Source organism: Echinops telfairi, unplaced genomic scaffold, assembly GCF_000313985.2.
Source record: "Echinops telfairi isolate 266 unplaced genomic scaffold, ASM31398v2 ScPeMD7_18;HRSCAF=68, whole genome shotgun sequence".
NCBI classification, from domain to species: Eukaryota; Metazoa; Chordata; class Mammalia; order Afrosoricida; family Tenrecidae; genus Echinops; species Echinops telfairi.
In genome coordinates, this window is record NW_022103915.1 from 51,067,881 (window position 1) to 51,075,783 (window position 7,903).

Sequence of the window (7,903 nt, forward strand, 5' to 3'; positions counted from 1 at the left end):
CCTTCGCTTTTCCGAATGAAGCCAAAATCCCCCAAAGCAAAAAGTAAGATCTAAACCCAAACATGCCATCTGCCATAGTAAACAGCACAGACTGCGTTTTCCCGAGTCACAAAACTGAACAGAAGGAAACGGCATCGTTGATACCGGCACCATTTAACACAGATCTTGCAACCGGAAGGACCAAGTTCCAGAGCGCAAGCACCTAGCGACGAAGGCTTTCATCTCAAAGCCCAGAGCAGGCTGCTGACAGCCGGTCCCCAAACACAGGGACCCGAGAGAGAGCCCCGAAGAGCAGCAAGGTGGAGGGACGGCTCAGATGGTCGGAACAAGAGTTTTGGTGGAAGCCTGAAGACCAAAGACACAAGATGAAAGTGATGACCATCTGAGGGACGTGGCGTGATGGGAAAGGGCTGGTGCGCAACGTCCAAGGCACTTGCTCTATGCGCTTATGAGAGAAAAGAGGGAGGAATACACACCACCTGCTGCCTAGCCCTGACGGAACAGAAGGGGCCTGGATGCGCTGCGCCGGGCCATCCTGGACCACAGTTGGTACAACACTTCTACGATCCTGCTTCTTAGATTTTTAAGAAACCCTCCTGGATAACATTCTTGATTCAGAAATTTCACATTTTCTTCCACATTGGAATTTGGTTCGAGTGTGCTCTTTCTAATGTTTCTAAGGATCAATGATTGGCTGACCGACTGTAGATAGCCCAATAAATAAGCTTTTAAAGATAATTTTACCCCTTGAAATTGACATTTAGAAAGATAAAAATCTAAGATTTTGATTCAAAAATAGAACTGAATCCAAAGAGAAGTCAGTGATTTCATGAGGGGAAAGTGCTTGGAGGTTTAAAATACTCCAGCTCAAACAATCCTGGGTTTAGGTCAGTGCTCCTCCAATGATAGGGAATGTAGTAAAGGACCAGGATCCCCTCCCCGCCCCACCGCCCGCCCCCCCAATCTGTTGCGGGGGAGAAAGGGCTGTCTAGTCCTGTATAGAGAAACTCACAGGGCAGGTCTCCCCTGCCCTGTCGGGTCACGATTAGTCACCTACTCAATGGCAGTGAGGTTGTTGGTTGGATCTGAGTCTTTTACAGATTGATCCTTTCGTAACACGCAATGACAATAAATTACCTGACTAGAGAAAATAAATAAGAAGCAAGGACATAACATCGGAACCACACTGGACCTGAACGTGGTATTCTGAAAGAGAAAGGGAGCACGAGGTAAAAACGATGAACGTCCAAATAAAGGTGGACTTTATTAATAATAACATTTCAATATTAGTTCACTAATAACTGTTAACAACACAGGAAACTAGACTGGAATATATGGGAATTACTTGTACTATCTTTGCAATTTTTCTGTAAGTCCAAATTAAAAGTGTATTTTTAAAAAAATTTTAATAAAGATTTAAAGTACAAGCCCCAAATGTTCACATTATAATGTCCAGCAAACATAAAATTGTTCTACCAGATTGCTAAATACTATAAACATTTCTAAATGGCCTCTTCTCCATTTTCTGTGCCTAGGTTCACTACAGACTGGGAACCAACAGCTCGTGGAAGGAACGGCTCTTGTCCACAGGCCACACGTTCACCCACTAGCCTCGACCAGCCTCTCCCAAATCCACTGTGCAGCTTTCATGGGGTCTAGAGCTGATGAGAAAAGCTGGGAGAATAGGGTGTTCATTAATCTAAGAGAATTGTTTCCTATGCTACATGCTGAGATGATCTCCTTTCCACACATTGAGAGTTGTGTGTGTGCGCGCACCTGGATGTGAAACAATGACAAGACTAGATGGTGGCTGTTTTGTCCTGGATGCCTTGCCTGCCGGTGACTGAAGAGAAGTTTAACCAGGAAAGATATGTATCATTTCACACACAGGATGTCTGCACTGGCCAGGGTCCCATGGTTGACAACTACAGGGGCTCAGTGGTTCCAGGGAGGGTCCCCTCACCTCACCATACTACCCCTGAAAGCTCTTTGTCACTTTAAGCTGCCTTTCCACGTGGCCTTGAGATGGCTGCCTTAATCTCAGACTTCGCACTCAGGGAAGGTCTTTTCTACAGAGCGTCCTTGACCTTAAATATGGACACAGAAATCGTGTATAAGTATCTGGTGTTTTTCTCTTTCCACGGTCCCTAGAAATGTGATGACAACTTCTATGTCACTTTGCAAGGCCTTGGTCACCCCTGCAGGAAACGCAACCAGTTAGGATCTGGAACTACACCTCTGTCTCATCTAGGACCTGGGGAACATCTGTTCTTTGCCCCAATAAATGTTCACGTGCCGTGGGTAGCAGAGCCTGTTTCATTAGGCCTGAGTGAGAAACATTCACCCCCTGCTGCCCCACTCTTTGATGGGGACTCTGGAGTACCACCCTATTCAGTCCGCTTTCGCCCTAGCTGTCCTCTGGTCAAGGGTTTCAGAGTTACCCAAACAAGTACTGTCCTGTGATATTTAACTTGAAACTAACCCCAGAGCAATGAGATATATACCATTCACATCAGCCAGATGTCAAGTGCTCAGCAGTGGCATGGGGTGAGTGGCTACCACACTGGACAGCATAGATATAAAACATTTCCTTTGCTACAGAAATTTCTATTGGTTCTCAAATGCCTACATTAAAGGCTCTACATCATAATCTGTTTCACAAGTTTTCCTATATGAAAATTATCATATAACAAAAGAAAGAAAATTATCGTATTTTCAAGCCTCAGGCAAAACTTAATACAGTGCACTACTACATAAACAAGTTAAAATATGTATTAATACAATGAAATATGATTTTCCTATATATCCAATGTCATGCTTGCTATAGTCTTGAAGTTGCAAATATGTTACAAGGACTTGGATCAGTTTGCTTCGGTTTACCTTCAAATAATGTGGTATAATTTATCTCCACGAGTATATTTTCCTATCATTTGAATAGTTTGTATTTGTTGAGTTTGCATCTGTAAAAATTACTGTGTTGCATTTTATGTCCAATTCACAAAATTGTAACAGCAGCTTAAAAGTGGTTTAGTGAAGTGTAAACATAGTAATGGAAGGAGTAGTATAAATGCTGTAACTTAGAATAGCAACATAAAAATAAAGAGGGAAGAAATATAGAATGAACTGATGCATTCCGGGAGAAGCAAATCTGTGAATACGCTGATGCCCCACAAGCAGGCAAACATGAGAAGTGCAAACAGGAAATAGGATCAATATTTGTCCTTTAGCCTTTTCATTGGTTACTCTATCCTCCTCCTGTTCGCAGTGTTGTATCCTCTACAAAATATTGTCAAATAGTAGCATCAGACTACTGGATTCTTTGCTGTTGTCTTTTCTTTGTATATTTTTAAGAAAGCCACAGTGATCATCCAAATGAACCAATTGTCTATTCTGTTCCAAAACAAGCAGGGGGAAAATGTTCTCCAATATGAAAATGATAAAATTTTCTGCAGGGTTGAAAGCATGAATATTACTGAAAATGCCACCCCGGGGTTAGAAGCAGGTATACGGCATGGTCTATGCTGAACAGTAGCTGCAAAGCAGTAAGGATCTTATTGCGAGAGATGACAGAAAAAGGGGCAAAAAGCCCTTAGACAGTGACTCGTAGAACAGAATAATCACGATCGATAATGTGGAAGGCGTCAACAGTATATGATACTTCAGTCACCTCATTTGCATGTGAAAGTCGGACATTGAGTGAGGAAGTTCCACAGAAGAAATGATGCCTTTGGATTATGGTAATGTTGAAAATACTGAAAGTTCTGTGGACTTCCAGGAGCACAAACAAATCTGTGTTGGAAGAACAGCCAGAAGGCGCCTTAGAAACCAGAACGGTGAGACTTTGGACATGTAGCAGGAGAGACCAGTTTCTGACAAAGGACCTCACACTCGGTAAAGGAGAGGATCAGCCGAACAGGAGGAAGAGGAACTGTCAAGGAGCTAGATGACGCCGGCTGCAACAGTGGGCTCCAGCCTAGTGAAGATTCCAAGGATGGTGCCGGACTGCTGCCCACAAGGCGGCTCTGAGTGGATTCCGGCGCACACGCTGACAGCATCTAATGACAACAGAAGAAAAGTATGAAAACTATGAACGTGATCTGACTTTAGCCGTGCTATTTTGGGTAAAAAGCATTATTTCATAGAGATTAGATTTACTGAAAATGTCCAAAGATAGTATAGAGTTTCCACATGCCCCTATCCAGTTTCTCCCCTTCCTATCATCTAACCCTAGTCTAGTGTATTTATTACAACAGATGGGCCAATGTTGATGCATTATTACTAAATAATGTACTAGATTTGAATTGAAGTTCTCAGGCTTTTACCCAATGTCCTTTTTCTCATTCAGGATCCCTTCTGGATTCCACATTGATATCGCATCCATGTAAAATTTTGCTGTCGATCATCCAACAAAAGTTGCAGCAGCACATTGACAGGGAGCTTCCAGAACTTCAGGCCAGATTCAGAAGAGGATGTGGAACAAGGGATATCAAAGCTGACGTCACATGGATCTCGGCTCAAGGCAGAGACTACCAGGAAGATGTCTACTTGTGTTCCATTGCTACGCAAAGGCATTCAACTGTGTGGCCCATAATAAACTGTGCATGACCTTGAGAAGAACGGGAAGTCCAGAACATTGCGTTGTGGTCATTTGGAACGTGTACGTGGATTAAGAGGCAGTTGTGCAAACAGAATAAGAGAACACTGCATGGTTTAAAATCAGGAAAAGTGTGCATCGAAGTTGTATCGTCTCCAAAAAGAAGTTGTATCTAATCACCATACTCGTTCGATTTGTATGCTGAGCAAATCCTCAGAGAATGCGGAATAGATGAAGACGAGTATGGTATCAGGACTGGAGGAAGGCTTATTAACAACCTGAGGTGTGCAGATGACACCACCCTTCCTAGCAGAAAGTGAGGAGGAATTGCTGCACTTGCCAGTGAAGATCAGGATGGTCGCTTCCAGTGGGGATTACAATTCAGTGTAAGGAAGACCAAAATCCTCACAACTGGACCAATAGGTACCATTGTGATAAATGGGGGAAAGCTTCAAGCCGTCAAAGATTTGGTCTTACTAGGCTCCATAAGCAACCCTCACGGATGCAGCAGTCAAGAGATCAAGAGACGTGTTGCATTAGGAAAATCTGCTGCCCAAGACCTCTTTAAAGTGTCAAAAGCAAGGATGTGACTTTGAGGACAAGGGTACACCTGACCCAAACCACGGTATACTCCATTGCACCTTATGCATATGAAAGTTGGACACTGAATCAGGAAGATGTTAGAGAAATTGGTGCATTTGCGTTAGGTGCTGGAGAAGAATGTGGAAAGTCCACGAACTGTTGAAAGGACAACTCGTGCTGGGGGCGGAACCCTTGGTGTCAGCACGGGTAAAGAAAGAACGAGGATGCAGGATGTTCACCTTCTGCCTTCTGGCAACGGGGACGCCAGCGGAGGTCAGCTTTATCCCTCTCCCTTGCCGTTTCCCACCGAGCTAACGGCTCCGTTTTCCTTTTTCCTCCCAGCCGAGTCTGTTTCCTCCCAAACGCTTTTGTTTGTTTGTTTTCTCTTTCATGTGAGAGTCTTTGCCTCAGATAACCAATGATCCTTTGTTGTCTATTTAAAAGTGGGACAACGGAAAATCGGACAGGAACTTCAAAGGATGGGGGCGTGGTGCTTTCCACATATAGGTGACTTCAGGGAGCAATCGGCCAGCCTGTTTCCTGGGGAGGAGCCACTGCCAGTAGGGTCCGTCGTTATTCTCAGGAAAAGCAGTGCTCAGCACAAGTAGCAGAAAGTATACGCCTGGCTGTGATGACATTGCAGGTTCAATGGGCAAATTCTCACCTGCCGGGTGGGAGACGAGCCGTGGGTGTGTTCCCAGCAAATGCACCAGCTGGTCAGTGGAAATTTGCATGTTGCTATGATGCCAGACAGTTTCAATCGAGCTTCCAGATGAAGACTAAGAAGAAGGTAGAACTCCCAACAATCTACTTGTAAATAGCTGCTAGTGGCTGACCTGCAGTCAGCCACCAGGATGGCACAGGACCGGGGAGCATATTGTCCCATTGTGCATGGCATTGTCTTGGCACTACATCTTCATCCTAGACTGTGCCCGTTGTTCCCAATCTAAAGACCCTATTTTTCATCTTTCCAGAAAATGAACCAACAAAAGATCATCCCTTGACTGTGCACACAGACAGTGGGTCTGGGAATCTGTTGCATGATATAATCTCGATTATGAGGAATAATATCTAGCCAAGTTGCAAATGTTATCTAGCCTTTGGCCCAATAATTCCACTCCTAAGAATCTACGGGAGAAAGATGGGGCTCTGTACTCCAGGAAAGAGCGCTCTTGGAAACCGCCGGTGCAGTTCTACCCTCTCCTTCAGGGGCGTGTGAATGGGCATCACCTCGGTGGCAGCGAGTTTGGTATTTGGCTGACTGCTACAAATGTGGTATATCTCGATCTGGCTGGCAGTTACATAGGGTGTATATTCACATATGTAAATTCATTGAGCTGTACAGTTAAGACTAATGCACCTCACTCTATGTATGTAAAACTTCACGCTAGAATGAAAAGGGAAAAAAACGCCACTGGATGAGAGCAGACTAAAGGAAGAGCGGACGTGGAAATGGAGATGGTGAAAATCTTGGGTGTGGAAAGGAGCACTAGCCGGAGCAGGGCGTAACGTGTAAGAAGAGTTTTCTCATCTTCCTTCCTGTTTTCTTTCTTCCTTCTTTCCAAGGAGAAAGACTTGTTGTTCTGAGCTGTTGTGGAGCCATTTGTAGAAGACTGTTCAGGGCGGGTCTATGTGTAAATGGAATCATGGCAACCCCAGAAAACAAGATGCTGCTTGGTCCTGTATCCTCGCCAGGGTCAGCCAGGGCTCAGACCATTGTAACTCCTAGGGTTTTCATCGGCTGGTTTTTGGAAGTAGGTCACCAGGCCTTTCTTCCTAGTTCATCTTGGTCTAGAAGCATCGTTGAAACCTGTCCAGCACGACCAGAGTGGTGGCTGAGGAAACACATGGACGGACATAAAACTGATGGGTGAGAAAATCAGTTGAGGAGTAAGAGAGGTCTCATGAATAATGGAAAGTCCTTGAATAATTGGGACAGGCTGGGAGCCAAAGACCTTAAATCGGGAGAGGCATTTCCACTGTTCCCACAGGAGAAAGAAAACTAGAATGAGGCAGTTGAGGTGTGAACAAACGCTGCTGGCCTAGTGGGTTACACATTGGGGTGCTAACTACAATGTCAACAGTTCAAACCCACCAGGCTTTCTGCTAAGAAACCCATGACTCTCTACTCCCATACCAACTTCTTGTCTCAGAAACCCACAAGGCAGTTCTACTCTGTCCTTCCCATGGAGTCACTAGGAGCAGGAACCAATGCAATGGCTGTTGAGTTTGAGTTCGTAGCTTAAAGGTGATGTCTAGGGTTGGAAACACCAAGCACAGTTTTATCCCACCAAGAAGCTAGGTAGGTAGGAAAGGGGTAGGAATGGAGAGAGATGGTTGTAGAATCCAGAAAGTGGAAAAGGTCTGAAATATTCAACACAGAGCGTAGGAAAGTAAACAGTGAGTCAAATAGGGTAATGCAGTCGGATTGTCAGATATTAAGGAGGGCTCAGCAGAGGAAGAACGTTGGCTTCATCCACCCTCTGGTTTTGCCAGATAGGAACTAGTAGAAGATAGCAGAGCAAGAACAAGGCGTGTTGATAATTGGCCAAGCATGTCACTAAAAATGGGGTGGGGGTGGGGGGACATGCAATCTAAGATAGACAAGCAGAAGTAAAGAAAGCAGAAAGCTGGCTGATAGGAAATAAACAGAAAACACAAAGGAAATTCCAGTGAGGCTTTGAAAATGGTTATAATTAAGGTGACCAGATTTTAACATTGGTAAAG